General features: G+C 36.4%; 1 protein-coding gene across 2 annotated transcripts in view; it reads right to left on the bottom strand.

Moving 5' to 3' along the window:
- The window catches only part of caln1 (calneuron 1), a 111,031-nt gene that overhangs the window by 90,280 nt on the left and 2,886 nt on the right, over window positions 1-17,865 (bottom strand). The gene's annotated exons all lie outside the window — the stretch shown is intronic.

Here is a 17,865-nt window from a genome sequence, read left to right as displayed (position 1 = left end):
TTAGGTTGCGTTGTAAAGTAACCAAAATACAACGTCAAGCCAACATCTTACACCAACGTCATATTGACGTCAAACACTGACATTTATTCGTCAGGTACGGCAACCAAAATACAACGTCTGATAAATGTCATATTGGTAATGTTCACACAACATCATTAGATGTTAATATTTTGATGTTTTTAGGTTGGGTTGGAAAGTAACCAAAATACAATGTCGAGCCAACATCTTAAACCAACGTTATATTGACATCAAATACGAGGCTTGAACCAGCGACCTTCTCACTGTAAGATGACAGTGCTACCCACTGTGCCACTGAGCCGCCCTACATTGTAAAATCAAGCGGCAACCTCCCGCTCTCCCTCAGGAAGCCAATACGGAAGTAACTAAAACTGCAATTCATCGACTCGCCTTTGGGGGCTGGCTCCAGGAACTCCAGATGTTTTCTGACTGCAATGGTAAATTGGCCAATTTTACAGCTGATAAAAGCATGTTTACAGCCTGGTACAAAAGATGGTTTTGGTGCATATAGCTAATATTAACCTTCATGACAACTTTAAGGGGGATGAATTTTTTTATAACTCATCCGTTTCGTTTATATTGTTATATTAACAGTGCATAATTAAGGGCGTGACCACTTGAGAGACAGCCAAGTCTTGCTGCTTGCTGTCTCGTCACCTCAGTTGATTTCAGCTGATTAGCCGCTGAACTCGGCATATACATCATAGTTTTTTGTTGTTTTATTTGGCTTTACGCAATCAATTGCATTTTAGGAATTATTTCCTACAATTATCAGATGATATGGCATGCCATGTGCACTTAATTGTGCTCACAAACTGTTCAAGTTGCCTCCATTTACAGGTTAGTGAAATTCTATACTTGTATACCATCTCTATAAATGTATTTGTTTTATTTAAGATCATTTATATTTTTCTTTAGACCTGTAATGCACTAATGGATTTTGAAGTAATTTGTGTTTTCCTCCTGTAGAAAAACATCATAAGAACAATGTTTAGTGGCTCAATGTATTACAGCAGTGTTTTTAAAAGACTAAACACTTTATTGATATAGTACACAACCAAGCACATGTGTTCAGAACACAAACAAGTCGCAGGTAATGAAGTATTAAGCGTTTCTCCCAAAGAAAAGCCTGTCTAAGCAAAATGCTTGCAGGCATCTGTAGCTCCACCTCTTTGCCCTTATATGTTCACCCCCAGTTGGTCCGATGACGCATGAACAAAATGGCGACGCTTGGCCACGCCTACTTGTTGTTTCATTTGCACTCTTCAGAAACCTATGGGGGAGAACAAGGACTACATCCATATCTTTTACAGTGTGTGTGAAATATATATTTTTCAATCTGTTTTGATGTGTTGTGAAATGCTATTTATTCCTGTCATTACTCCAGTCTTTATTATTATATAATTATCCTATATAATTATATATAGTATACTATATACTATATAATTATTCCAACATGCTAATTTGATGATCAAGAAACATTTTCTTATTAACAACATAGTTGAAAAACTATTTTATTGTTATGTATTTTCTTTAAAAATATAAAACATTGAGTAAACCATTTTATAAAACAGTGCTTTTTATTTAGTCTAACATTGTAAATATCTTTACTATCACAACTGATCAATTTGACGTGTCCTTGTAGATGACAATGTTACAGATTGTTTTCAAATAATTAACCCAATTTTCTGAAAGCATTCAAATATAAAAAATGATTTCATTATTACTTTTACAGTATTAAATAAACACATTTTAAAACATTAAGGACAGTTATATCCTTAAAGCTGTTACATGTTGTAATTGAAATAAATGAAAATATGCTCTATATATTTGAGGTTAGCTTGTTTGACAGATGTTTCTCCATTTATTAATGCTATTAAACTTTATTGATCTCTAAAAACTTTTAAATGAAGGTACAAAATAATACATAGGGGCTACATGGTGGCGCAGTGGTTAGCACGTTCACCTCATAGCAAGAAGGTCACTGGTTCGAGCCTCGGCTGGGTCGGTCAGTTGGCGTTTCTATGTGGAGTATGTCCTCCCCGTGTTCGCGTTGGTTTCCTCCGGGTGCTCCGGTTTCCCCCACAAATGCAAAAACATGTGCTATAGGTGAATTAATTCATTGGAAGGGCATCCACTGTGTAAAACACATGCTGGATGAGTTGGTGGTTCATTTCACTGTGGTGACCCCAGGTTAATAAAGGGACTAAGCCAAAAAGAAAATAAATGAATGAATGAGTAATACAATGCAACGCAGTGGCGCAGTAGGTAGTGCTGTAGCCTCACTACTACTCGCTGGTTCAAGCCTCGGCTGGGTCAATTGGCGTTTCTGTGTGGAGTTTGCATGTTCTCCCTGCGTTCGCGTGGGTTTTCTCAGGGTGCTCCGGTTTCCCCCACAGTCCAAAGACATGTGGTACAGGTGAACTGGGTATACTAAATTGACCATAGTGTATGAATGAGTGTGAATGAGTGTGTATGGATGTTTCCCGGAGATGGGTTGCAGCTGGAAGGGAATCCGCTGCGTAAAATATGTGCTGGATAAGTTGGTGGCTCATTCGGCTGTGGCGACCCCAGATTAATAAAAGGGGCTAAACCGAAAAGAAAATGAATAAATAAATGAATAATACATAGATACTACTACACACCATCCAGACTCTATAGGATGGGACTAGCTGGAAATAATTTGTGTTGGAAGTGCAATACACTTAGTGCACCACTTAGGGGGCTTCCACACAGGTTATGCATCTTGTTGATATACACTGTGAACATCAGCTACGCTAATTATTTTCTTTATTCTCCATTTCCACCTGGGGATAGTCTTCCCGAGGCCCTCAGACTATGCAGAGTCACTGATTCGATCCAAGACCAACGACAAGATGATCCCAAGGTTTTTTATATCCTGGACCTGGCCGAATCCTGAGCAGCTACTGTGATGGTCATGGAAAAGTGGAGAACATGAGACTGATTCTTGTGACACTCCAGAGACAGACGAGTCTTCGCTGAGGCCAGCTTCCAGCCTCCGCCACTGAGACTGCAGCTCTGCACAAGATGTTTGGCCAGCGGAGAAATTAAAATGGTCGTGCCCAACTGAGCCTGGTTTCTCTCAACGTTTTTTTTCTTCACTTCCGCCTTTAGTGAAGTTTTTTTTTTTCCTCTCCGCTGTCGCCACTGGCTTGCATGGTTCGGGATCTGTAGAGCTGCGCATCGTTGGATTTACTCTTCAGTATTTGGACTCTCAGTAGTGATTATTAAACCACACTGAACTGAGCTAAACTGAACTGAACTTAAACACTACAAACTGAACTACACTGTTCCTATTTACTGTTACCTTTTATGTGAAGCTGCTTTGACACAATCTACATTGTATAAGCGCTATACAAATAAAGGTGAATTGAATTGAATCAATAAAGAAGAGGGTACTTATTTACACATGATCTGGTGTAAAATATTTGAAATAATTGAGGAGTGGCTACACTGTGAGTTACCTGTAGAGCCACAGCTATGCCTTCTGGGTGACAAACTAGTGATATCTAATATAGGTAAAAAATCCTTTATTCTTCTCAAGATTGGATGCATTACAACTGCTAAGATCCTGCATAATTGGAATTGAAATGAAAGAGTGGATTAATGGGATGATTGAAATTGCATGGTATGAGTGGATGCTGGGGAGATTAAATAATGAGGGAGAAGGACATAGAAAATGGGATCCTCTCTGGCATTTAAAAGGAGGATAAATGAGTATGTATTACAAAGGTACCACAACCTAAAATTCCATATATGTTTACTATATGTTGTTTTTCTTAGTTAAATTTTCTGGGTATGACAGATGGCTGAATATGTAACATGTATCATATGTATGTGTAGTGTGAAGTGTGTTCTTTGTTCTTGGCTGTTGAACAATAAAAAAGTGACATTTTAAGTTGTTTAAAACTATATTGTTTAGGTTGACCATAAATTACAGTGTAAAAGCGTCGACATTGCTATGACAAAGTGATCTACTCACTGGGTGATATATGTGCAAAAGGGCCCCTATAGGGCCTCTATATTCAGGCCCTTATTTTAAATTGTTCAAAGTTCTCTGTTATTGACTATTCTTTAAAGGTTGTAGAACTCTTTCAGCGTTGTTTCGAATATCTCAATCTATTTATTTATTATTTATTTATTTTAGGTTGGGTTCATTTGACCTCTGCTTAACCTTCAATTCATGTACAGTTTTTTGCACCTTTTGAGTGTATACTGTATTTAGTTTTAATTATGATTGAAGAGTTCAGATGCAAAAACCTTTAAGTGGCATCTGAAATTTTCCTCTAAAATTAGCATTTTCCTCAATGTTTATGTTCAGAGGGTTTCTGACGGTTACACCAAGTTAAATTTAAGAGTTTAAAAACATTTTTAAGCTTATTATGAATGACATTTTAGACTTATACAGGGCTAAATGCTATTTTTTTATATCTAAGTTGTAAAAGATTTTCACTTGCCCTGTCTAAGAATGATTATAATTTATTACATTTAATAAAACAATAATAATAATTTAATAATAATAAAAATATCAGCCAGTATCCTCAGCAGTAAATAAATAGAGGACTTTTAAACAAATATTACTGTAAGGAAAGTAAATAAATGCTTTTTTTTAAAATAAAAAAGTTAACAGTTTTATTGAGATTGGGATTGTTGGTTATTGTATGGGTGTTAATGGCCAGGATGGTATACATGAACAAAGAAAATTTAACACCTGAAAATAAAAAAAAATAAAAATAAATAAATAAAAAATTTTAAGGCCTACAACACAATATGTCAATTGATTTAAGACTTTCTAAGGCCTAAAATTTAACTTTTGAGATTTAAGACATTTCAAGACTTTTTAAGACCCTGTTCAGTTATTTCATTTTAAAGGCAATGAAAATAATATATTCTTTGCACTTAAAGTGACTAAAACTACACATAACAGCCTGAGAAAAATGCTAATTTTGAAAAATTCAGACGGCACTTAGATATTTTTGCATCTAAAAACTCTTCATTTCTTTCATTTACTCTTTAGTTTAACAGGCTAGCTTGCCTTTATTATTGTTTTTGTTATTATTATTTCACTTAACTTATATTCAAATTTTATTTTTAAGCTCACTGTGGTATGCTGATTGTCTACATCATAATCTTTGTTCACATAATTTCAAAACAATAAAAATTTGATAAAATAAAACTGTGAAAAAATGTTATATTATTTTTCGTGACCTATTCGTAGCTTATCATGTACGTGAAATTGTTATTTTTGCTATCAGTTGATAAGAAAAAGGTCGACATGATGTTCTCCAAAACAGCTAAATAATGACCCAAATTTCCTGTCACTGATATTAACCAAACATTTCTGAGAATACAAAGCAATGGCAAATTTGCAAAACAAATGCCTGCAGAGTTCAAGAAGTCAATCAAATCAACCCAGAATGACTCTTTATATGGAAATCTCTCATCTCTCAGACATTGTGTTTTGCATGACTAAAAACTCTCGATTAATTATTCAGCACAGTCAAAGCCATGGGAATCATTTGAACACAATGGTGTCAGATGGAGATGTGAGACGGAGTGTAATGGGGCTCCATGTTGATTGGTATGAAGTGAGTGGTTTTGGAAAGTGTGATTTTAAAAACAGATTTGAGTGTCACAAGCCCACTCATAATGCACAGCTCTCAACCTCCTGCAGGCCGTTTCAGAGATCAACATGGATTCTGTGCGTATTGAGTACTCCCACAAACAAACCCACTGAACGCTCTTTACTGTAGTTTTTGGATTGTTGCCCATGTGACAGCCGCCAACCATGCACTAGCTGTTATTAAAGCACGTCCAAAGATAAATATAAATCAAGCTTTCCACAATATAAGATTATCTGGATTAGCTGTAGATTTAAAGTGGCAGAGAAGGCACAACTGAGTCTTGCATTAGACAAAGTTGAGCTTCTGCATTTTGACAGACCACATTAACAACACTGTCCATGTAAAATTATATGTGTAAAAGTGGTTTTGTAAACAAAGAGCACAATATGCTTCAAATATTGTTCTAACTGATAAAATATCATTCAGAGCGATAATCCTGACTTTGATTTCACCATTACGTCTGTCACAATCATTAGCGATCTAATCCTGGCAGATCACTTGTAAACATGCAGATAACTTTAAGGAGTTCAAATAAGCTGGTATATGGACTACAAGTTCCAGTCATGCACCCCACACACTCGCACCAGTTCCTGATCCTGCGTGATTGCAAACACACACACTTTAAATACAGTGCACTCACACACATCAGGGCCGAGTCTTGTTTAACTGTTTTGTGAACCTTACGACTCGTTTCCCTTGCCTTGTCTTGCCGGTTTTGACCCTCGCTTTGTTTTGTTTGTTTTACTGTTTATTCCTGGCTGCTGCCTGATTTCTGATTACTCGACTGTTATTTGACCATGACTCTGGATTTCCTGTGTACATCTATCTGCCCCTGTGTTGAATGTTGCCTGCCTGACCATTCTTATTAATAAACCTGCGTTTAGATCCACACTCTGTTGTCAGCCTCCACTTCACATTACAATGTCATTAAATAACAGTCTGGCCTTATTGGATGTATGTCTTGTAATATTTACAGCTGGAATACATATTGTTGTACATTTTGATAGATGCTGAAACATACAATTTGGTTGTATTGAATAAATTACATATTTAAAGGAAAAACAAATCTAAAATATTCAAAATCTTTTATATCAAGACGATACAGATATTTATCATTTTATCAGCGAACTATAACTCTCAAAACTGTACAGTTTTCACATTTTTATAACTAATAATAGACTGAAATCCAACAAAAAATGTAGATTTTATTAACAATATAGTATTAAAACAATAATTTGAGTCAGTTGTCCAGCTAATACTTCTAAACCTAACCAAAGGTTAATATGTAAACAACCAAACAAGTATACAATTTTGAGTTGTTCACATATTGCTTGTTGCAGGTGCACAAAGTTGAAAACATCTTTTCAGAACTTTTCACTTTTCAGTGCTGCAAGTGTACCGCAAGTCATGTGACTTGAACTATCAGCTTCATATTTTGTACGGAATATACACATTTCAGTAAAACATTATTTTCTCTCGGTCACTTAAGCGCCCAAATTTACCCCCCAAGCAGCAAAATTGGTAACGAACAGACGTCTTTGGAAAGTTTCTTTGCTAAGGGGAAAGTACGGTGGCCGAGAGAGCTTAACGTGCTGCACTTTAAGAATGCACATACAATTACAAAAGACACCAGCTAATAAAGAAATGATCTTCATCAATTTGACAGCACACGTGTTCCAAATTCTCACAACACAAACAACTGAAGAAATGCGCAGCAATTGGTCACAATACAAACAACTGGAAAAAAACACTCTGCAATAGGTCACAACACAAACAACTGAAGAAAAGCTCTGCAATTGTTCACAACACAAAAACTGAAAAAAAAATGCTCTGCAATTGGTCACAACACAAACAACTGAAGAAACGCTCTGCAGGTCACAACACAAACAACTGAAGAAACGCTCTGCAATAGGTCACAACACAAACAACTGAAGAAACGCTCTGCAATTGGTCACAACACAAACAACTGAAGAAACGCTCTGCAGGTCACAACACAAACAACTGAAGAAACGCTCTGCAATTGGTCACAACACAAACAACTGAAGAAACGCTCTGCAGGTCACAACACAAACAACTGAAGAAACCCTCTGCAATAGGTCACAACACAAACAACTGAAAAAAAAAACACTCTGCAATTGGTCACAACACAAACAACTGAAGAAACGCTCTGCAGGTCACAACACAAACAACTGAAGAAACCCTCTGCAGGTCACAACACAAACAACTGAAAAAAAAAACACTCTGCAATTGGTCACAACACAAACAACTGAAGAAACGCTCTGGAATTGGTCACAACACAAACAACTGAAGAAATGCGCTGCAATTAGTCACGACACGGGCAAATATCCACGTAACACAACGAAAATGTTTCAAGGGGACCCAAAACCATGACGGACCCTGCTGAAATATGGATGCGTTGATATGCCGTGACTGTTGCTCAGTGAAGGGATTGGTGGTCTTTGAAAGGCGAGTTATTTTTCGTTTATTTTAATATCCTGATTACAAAAAATGGATGAGGTAAACACGAAACTGACACAAAACGGATGAGGCTTGAGGCACTCACGCCTTCCAGATGCACACAGTTGAATGGATGCCACAAGCGCACTGCGAGTCGCATGACAATAACTGACCGATCAGCTTCAGATTAACCCAGACAAACCCAGAACACCCAAACACTGCAGTGCTTTGTAATTTTTCTCTACAAATAAAGCTTGTATAGACCTTTTTCTTCGTTGCTGCATGGAGGCCGCCATAGTGACCAGTGTCTTTTGGTAGAATGCTGAGAACTTCCATTTACAGCGTTTACAACTGGTAAATCTTGATCAGAAAATGGTTGTCAATACAGTTTTGAGTGGCTTACAGTGTTTTTGTGATCCACAACTTTGATTTTGAAAGATTTGTGTTAAAGCCGTTATACTTGGGTCAGATGCAGTTCAAGTGCGAGTTCAGTGTCTGCTCTCAGATCAGATGCTGAAATTTAGCATCAGTGTTCTCGACCTGTCAGCTGTAATATTGTAATCAGCAGCTCTCCAATGCACACAAATGCACACGCAATAGATCACTACATTATAGAGCAAATATTGCTGGCATGAAGCTTAACAGGTATGTAACGAAGCCATGCAATTTAAAAAAAAAAAAAAAAAAAGGAAGTTACTGATACTCTGCTGGCTGATTTGCATGTAGATTCTAATTGGGAGCCGTTTATGTTTCATTTAGTTAGTTTGTGTTGTGTAGTATTTAAAATTGTATGTGTTTTTCTGTCATTTCAAAATGCCAATTTTTCACTTTGTGCCAGTTTTTCAATCAATGTGTGTGTTAGTGGGACATCACAGGCTACGTATGTGTCAAACATTTTGGTGAATTACATTTGTTTGGGTTGGTTACATATTTGAAAAAAAAGATAAAATGATCACTGAAGCGATGATGATGCTTTATTTAAATGGCTCCAAGTAAAACAGATTAAAACTATTGTTTCAAAGCTGTCAGAATGTGACTTTTTATACCCATCAAGCTGCTGACCGGATGTTCTTAGCATCCTCCTTACATACACGCAAAGCATAATGGATAATTTTGCGTTCTAAAAAAAAATGTCTATAATAGTGACAGCAATGCTGATGGTCGCCTGGCAACCTACGAACCCCCACCACCAACCCAATCCGCCCACCCCCCAGGCCGCGATAAAATTGATAAAAAGGATGAGGACCACAGCTTTACTGGACTCAAACCTGAGCATTTTCAGTCCAACACTGTACAAAGTGAGCTACCAAGCAAACTGACCATGCCAGAAAAGTCTACCAATCAAGCTTGTATGGTAGAGTGGCCAGACAGAAGCCACTCCCCACCTGGAATTTGCCAAAAGGCATCTGAAGGACTCTCAGACCATAAGATACAAAATTCTCTGGTCTGATGAGACTAAAATTGAACTCTTTGGGGTGAACGCCAGGCATTACGTTTGGAGAAAACCAGGCACCGCTCATCACCAGGCTAATACCATAAATAATCCCAGCCACATCCTAATGCCAGAAGCATCATGCTGTGGGGATGTTTTTTAGCAGCAGGAACTGGAAGACTAGTCAGGATAGAGGGAAAGATGAATGCAGCAATGTACAGAGACATCCTGAATGAAAACCTGCTTCAGAGTGCTCTTGGCCTCAGACTGAGGTGACGGTTCATCTTCCAGCAGGACAATGATCCAATGCACACCGCCAAAATATCAATATCAATAATCAAATCACTTCAAAACAACTCGGTGAATGACCTTGAGTGGCTCAGCCAGAGCCCAGACCTAAATCCTATTGAACATCTCTGGAAAGATCTGAAAATGGCTGTACACCGTCGCTTCCCATCCACCCTGATAGCTTGAGAGGTATGCAAAGAGGAATGGGCAAAAATTCCCAAAGACAGGTGTGCCAAGCTTGTGGCATCATATTCAAAAAGACTTGAGGCTGTAATTGCTGCCAAAGGTGCATCAACAAAGTATTAAGCAAAGGCTGTGAATACTTCTGTACATGTGATTTTTCAGATTTTTTATTTTTAAATAAATTTCCAGCAGTTTCAAAAAATCTTTTTTCACATTGTCATCATGGGGTATTGTGTGTAGAATTTTGATTAAATAAATTAATTTAATCCATTTTGGAATAAGGCAGTAAAATAAAACAATGTGGAAAAAGTGAAGCGCTATGAATACTTTCCAGATGCGCTGTAGGGGAGCAAAATGTATAAGATTACAAATTCTAGACACCATTAAGTTGTTTTGTGCTATTTTTATTTGGTGTTTGTGCATAGAACTGAAAAAAACAATCTTTTGACAATCTTGTCCCTGTAAATATCTTTACTGTGAAAAGAAACGAAAGTTGTTTGCGTCATACTGCCCTGTAATGTACATATTACCCATAAACTGCAGTCAAACATGTTTAACAATGTTTTTTAGGTTTCTCAAAAATGTAGCCTGAAGCATAATGAGCATGTGTATCTTTAACAACAGCAAAAAAACTCTTACAGTGCTCCAAATTTTAAACTTCAGAAACCACATGAGTCTTACATTGTTCCCTAAATTTTTTTTTCTTTTCTTACGCATAACATTATTTTAACATGTGGTAAAATTACAGAGTGGGCATTCAAATCTCTCTCCTGCCCCTCATTTTGCTTTATTTCCAACTAGACCAATGTCTAGCAGAGCTAAAAGCTGGCCTTCTCTCAGACTATAGACCTCTGCTGGGGTACTGTACAGGAACTTGAAGCCCTCATGGGGACAATGTGGTCACCCAGCAGGTTAAATACCACGACCCCATCAGCACAGAGCAATAGACTGAAAGAAAAGCGGCCTGAAGCAGCAGTCAGCATGAAGGGGCAGGAGGTTCTTGATCACAGACTCCACTTTGGGACATGAGCCCACAGTCACAGCGTGTGCTGGGATAGAGCCAGTTTCAGAGTAAAACACACTCAGATTGAGCCCATAGTTGCAGTGCGCTAAAGGACATATCGCATGATGGATGGCAGAGCCTTGTAAAATATGGATGCTGCTTTGGGACAAGTGTAGGAGACTGAGGTGGTTTATGCTCTAATGGGAAAGCGGATTGGGATGTGAAAGGCCTTAAAGTGTCTAAAAATCTGTCTGGTTTGAGTTTAGATTGTCTCTTATCAACCGTAGGGATGTGAATATAAATGACATCCCAGATTTCCCAGCACAGGCCTGTATTTTAGCTCTATTTTCAGTATCCTAACTTATTGGGGAAAAAACATGTTTTGTCTCATCACTCTTCTGTCACTTGAAAATAGCCTAATCAACAGCAGCCAATCATGTTGCAGTACATTTTGAAGAACAAAATTACCATCCAATCACAATTCGATATCGATCAAGAAGCAGTGAGGGAAGGTGGGACCTGATTGAATTGCAAACTTAGGACATTCATCAGCCAACCAGAATCAGTCATTCAATCTGCATATTCTACAAATGTCAACCATCAAAGTCCAAGTATATGTCACTGAAGCCCAGAGACCCCCAAATGGGATGGACAATGTAGTGTTAAATGCATACACCTGTCATACACAATACATATCAATACACAAATATGGGTATTTTTGGACACCGCAACCTTTTCTACACAGGGTCACCAAAACCAAAACTTTTTGAAAACTCCTGACAGGGTGAGGATTTTCAAAAACAATGGGGCCTGTTTAGTTTGTCAGCTGGTGAAACCAGTGTTTTTGGCTTGTCTGCACTGTCATTTCCTAAGCGTATCTGTGTAATGGCTGACATAAAACAAATACTTCTGCTAATAACTGTGCTTATTACATGTATACTTACTTACTTTCACTCCCAGGGCCATTTTATATCGAAACTGATATTTAGCTGCACCATACTGGTGTTTCATAACGTCTAGTTTTTATGAGGTGAGTTGTTAGCCTAACGCTTAACACCAATCTGGAGGACCAGAATATACACACTTATACATTACAGACAATTTAGCTTACCCAAATCACCTACAACACGTTATTGGACTGTGAGGGAAACCAAAGCACCAGAAACCCACGCCAACACAGGGAGAACATGCAAACTTCACACAGAAATGCCAACTGACCCAGCTGGGGCTCGAACCAGCGACCTTCTTGCTGTGAGGCGACAGCGCTACCCACTGTGCCACCGTGTTGCCCCAAATGTATACTTATATGGATAATTATCCTACCTAATTTCAGAACAGAGGCATCAGAATGCAGCCAACTAGAACCAATAATAACCATTTTTTGAGGCTTCGGATTGGCCGATGTGACTTTATGTTTAGGAGTATTTCACCACTTGTTGCTTTGGCATACTGTTGATAGCGCTTCATGGGGTGTTTTTGCATTTTCATGTGGGAAAATATTTTTCTAAGCTGTGCATGTGTAGATGAGATTTTTTCAAAGGAGAAAACAGAAAATAGCGGAATACTTTATTTTGATGGTCCATTTGAGTATTAGTAGACTGTTTCCTTAATATCTGCTGAAAATCCTCCTTCAACAGACATTAAACTGACAATAAGAAACTTTGCAAGTACATGTCAATTTACACCAACCCTAACCCTAATCCTAACCCTAACCCCAACCTAATAGTCTACTTACAATCTAATGAGAATTAGTTGGCATGTAACTTAAATTCAACAAACGGACCATCAAAATAAAGTTTGACCAAAATACCTGATTGATGTACACTGAAAAAAATTATTCAAAGATAATTCCTTGGATTTACAACTTTTTTTTACGTTAAGTGGTTGAAAACAATTAATTTGGGTTGAATTTAAACAAACAAATTAAGTTGCATGTTATTAAATTAAATTTGTTTGTTTAAATTCAACACAAATAAATTGTTTGCAACAGTTTTGCAGACATCATTTTTTTCAGTGTATGGTTATTTAATGCTTACAGACCTAATAGGTTAACCATGCAAAACCAAATATAAATTTAACACATTAAGATCAATAAAACATAAACCCAGCACAAAGGTAAGTATATTTATAAACTGAAGATACCAGACATCCCAGTTTTCTCAGAACAGTCCCATTTTTAGCTCTATTTTCAGTATCCAGACTTAATAGTTATCACTTTTAAGTAGTCATCTAAAAGGAGATGCAAGAAACATGTAAGTAACATTAAAATACCTATTATTATTTACAAAATGTTTGTGTGGACAGGGCCTTAGATTACTTTAAACTGAACCATTTTCACAGTAAAGTCTGTGTAATGAATCAAATTGAATACTGGCATACTTTCTTTCAAAACATTTTCTTTAGTTTAGTTCTCATTAATCAGCCATTAAGTTTAATGTCCAAAATGATGAATAAAACCAGTATAATTAGCCTTGGGTGAGCTGTTCCATGCCAGTGAATTAATGTCTGTAGTGATTGTCAAAGTGAACGTTAATTATTTCCAAATATTTAGCCTTTACCTTTTATTTCTCCGTCTTTACTGGGTACCATGTGAAGGACTGTAAAGCACCACATGTCAACACTTTCCACAAGTAGAGCTGGATTGGCCAAATAAATCATCGTCCCCAAAAGGGAAACAGTGCAGATGAACTGCTTATGTGGGCAATTTTAATTAAGGTGATTATCACAATGCCTCCAGGTTTATTAGCATTCAAATAGAGTCCCTGTTTTCTAATGACCCCACATTGTTGGATGGTGAATGTATACCTAGCTGCTATAAAATATCTTATGAATGTACTCATAAATCATAGTAATTCAAAATACACTTGCAATTCATTTTTATAACAGGCTAACTACAAAACATACATCCCAATAATGAACACATACTTTGCTGCCATATTACATAAATTTCCTTCCGGCTACATACAAAGGGTAAAAACAAAAACAGCAAGTTTACCTACAAAAACATGTCTCAATGTCTCTATGCATTTTTCAGTGTAGATCCAAAGTCAGACTCCCTGGGGCAAAGCATGAGAGTGTGCAAAAGGAAAGTATGACTAATTTACCTGCCAACTTACTATTATGCTTTTCACATGATAAACTGCCAAGTGAACATGACCAGTGTGTGAAGCCAAAGGGACTGCAGCTGGCAAACACAAGCAGAACCCCTTTAAAAAATGCATCAGCTCATCTGAAATATTAGGCAAGGCAAGGCAAGGCAAGTTTATTTATATAGCACATTTCATACACAGTGGCAATTCAAAGTGCTTTACATAAACAGGAATAAAAGAAACAAGTATAAGAAAAATAAAAACAAATAATAAAAATGACAAAAATAAAATAAATAATCATAAAAGCAGATAAAATGTGTTATAAAAGAATGAAAAAGAAGAGCAAAACATAATAGTGCGATCTGTCGGACGTAGCACAGTGCTCATTCAGTAAAGGCACAGCTAAACAGATGTTTTTTCAGTCTTGATTTGAATGTGCCTACTGTTGGAGCATATCTGATCATTTCTGGAAGCTGATTCCAGCAGTGAGGGGCGCAGTAGCTGAAAGCCGATTCACCCTGCTTTGACTGAACTCTTGGAATTTCTAGTTTATTTGATCCTAAAGATCTGGGTGATCTGTCAGGTTTGTATTCAGTGAGCATATCTGTAATGTATTGAGGTCCTAGGCCATTTAGTGATCTATAGACCAGTAATAATACTTTAAAATCTATTAGATTTCATAAACATTGAAAACGGATTGAATGATTACACAGTGTCAACTAAAATCTACATATATCAAATGTCACAGCTATGTTATTTGTCAACTACCCATTAAGATTTATCTTAGTATTAGATATTAGTAGTTTGACTAATTTTATCAGAGAAATCAGATTTTTATCAGATAAATCTTAATGGGTAGTTGACAAATAACATAGCTGTGAACATTTGATATATGTAGATTTTAGGTTAAGGTCTATGTACAATATGTTTTAAAGTCTAGATTTATAATAATAAACAATAAAAAAATCAAAATAATAGAAGTGTAATACAGCTTTAAGCTTTTTTTGAACATAAAAAAACCTGAAAAATCCCATCAGTGTAACAATAAATTATATACCACAATCTTGTCATATTTAGAGCAAGAATAATTTTATAACATATGAAAAGTCTTTACAGTGAATAAACCAAACTACTTATTATCATTTTAAATCTTTATCCTAATATCCTATAAATCATTACATTTGAAGTTTTTGGCCATTTAAAGTATTATTTTTGATCTTTTCTCTATATTTAATAATTTTATTCACAAGTTTGTTTTATTTGAAGTTTTACATACATATATAATTGATGGACGGAGCTGAATGATTTCAACCAGATTTTGACATTTCATTTTCAAAAAGTCATTTTAAATAGTTGACACTGTGTAATCATTCAATCCGTTTTCAATGTTTATGAAATCTCATTTGTGACACCAAAATGCCTTTAGATTATATATAAACTACTTTTTGAGGGTTTGCAGTCAGTTAAACAGCTAAACTGCATAATAATGCATTTAATTGATCAAAAGATGGCAATTATAAAACTACAAATGATTTTTATAGTCTTTCTATACTCTTTCTAAAACTTTCTATTCATTCAATAATCCTAAAAAAAACGATTGCCACAAAAGCACCAAAGCAGCATATTCCTATAAGATTGTGATACTGAAGACAAAATTACAAAACAACAACAACAACAACAACAACAACAACAACACAGCAACATATGAAATAACACATTAAATATAAAACTGTTATTTTTACATTTTATAAGATATTACATAACATTTTTGTCATTCATTTATTCACTTTCTTTTTGACTTTGTCCCTTTATTCTTCAGGGGTCGCCACCGCGGAATGAACCGCCAACTTATCCAGCATATGTTTTATGCACCGGATGCCCTTCCAACTGCAACCCATCACTGGGAAACCCATATACTCTCATTCACACATTTATACTGTGGAAAATTGTGCTTACCAAGTTCCCCTATAGCGCATGTATTTGGGCTTGTGGTAGAAACCGGAGCATCCGGAGGAAACCCATTCAAACATGGGGAAAACATGCAAACTCAACACAGAAATGCCAACTGACCCAGCCGAGTCTCAAACCAGTGACCTTCTTGCTGTGAGGCAAGAGCAATGCCCATAACATTTTTGTTTTATATATAACTATTTTTAGAGGTTTTTACCTTTATTTGTATAGGACAGTGGATATTTTACAGACAGGGAAGTGTATGGGGAGCAGAGATGGGGGAAGGATTAGCAGAGATGTTGAGCTGGCAATTGAGCTCGGGTTGCTGTGAGCACCTCGGTGCTATGTGTCAACGCACTAACCACTAGGCTATTGGCGCCAACGTTATATAACATTTTTACTCTACCTTGCTGAACAAAATGCAGTCTTAGAATTTAAGTCTAAAAGTAAAGTCTTACAACGTTTTATTAAAAATATACTTTCATTACTAAAGCTAACTAACTACTGTACATTCATCAAAGTGGTGAAAACACTTTGCTGCCACATTTTCCTTCTAACTACAAAGTTCTATGATGGCGTGTTAAAACAAAAACAGTCAGTTTGCCAACAAAAATATGTATATACAATATACAACATTAGAGCAACATTCGTCTCCTACTGTTTTAGAGCAAATTATGTCTTTGTTGCTTTGGTAAAAAGTTTAAATATCCATGGTAGCCACTAATACAACACAAGTCATTATTTTATATATAGAAAGTATAAATTCAATTATCATCATAGTCCGATAGTTTAAGTAATAATTAAATTGTTTTGGGTGAAGCATGTCCATTTTGCGACACACTGATTGAAATGTCAACTACCCTTCACAAACAGGATGTTCAGGAGATATAATGGAGAGTCTGGACATAAAGAGGGTTTACTAACTAAGAGGTGGGTCAGCATTGATCACATTGTGTTTAACTAAGGGCAACATTTTCCGATCCAACAGTGTTCAAAGTTCCTAGAAAAACAGCTGTGTCCAAAACACAAGCATACTCTAAAAATGTGGGGGTTGTTGTAACCCAATGTTGAGTCAAATATGGAGAAACCTAACATCAGGTAAATTTTTCCAATAAAATTTAAATTACACATTTTAATCCAATAATTGGGTATGTCCAAATTTTTACAACAATACAGCATATAACCCATACATACCCATGTTCTACCCAAATCGGGTAAAATATGGACAAACACAAATGTTGGGTTAAATTTGGTCATATATACATAATACATTTAATATAAAAAAATCCAAGTTGTTGATTTTGTCCATATTTTCGACAAGATTGGGTTGAAACAACCCAGTATTTTAAGAGTACACATTCTAATAACTGATGGAATGTTTTAAACCAACTTTGCATAAAATATTGACACAATCTTTAGATAAAATGTTTAAACATCTGTTTGGTTTCTCCATATTTGACCCAAAGTGGGTTAAAACAACTCATATTTAGAGGATTTCTGAACAAGAAAAAGTCTGAATCCTTTAATTAAATCACAGGGCGCCGTGCTCAAAATGTCATTCCACATCTTGTCAAAATAACTCGATCTTTTTCATCTCAACCTCCTTCAAAGCCAACCTACGGTTCGAAGGACAGACCCAAGAAAAATCAATACAAACACTTTAAAATGATCACGCATAAAGAAAAGCACCTCTAACCTCACTACTCTCATTAAAGAAACATAAAAACACAGACAAACACCTAAACCATGTTTTCTGTATCTCAGAGCGGTAAGATCCCAGGACGGCAGCTGTCATCCCTG

Source organism: Danio aesculapii, chromosome 15, assembly GCF_903798145.1.
Source record: "Danio aesculapii chromosome 15, fDanAes4.1, whole genome shotgun sequence".
Taxonomy (NCBI): domain Eukaryota; kingdom Metazoa; phylum Chordata; class Actinopteri; order Cypriniformes; family Danionidae; genus Danio; species Danio aesculapii.
The sequence above is the reverse complement of the archived record's forward strand: the minus strand, read 5'-3'. Positions and strand labels throughout refer to the sequence as shown.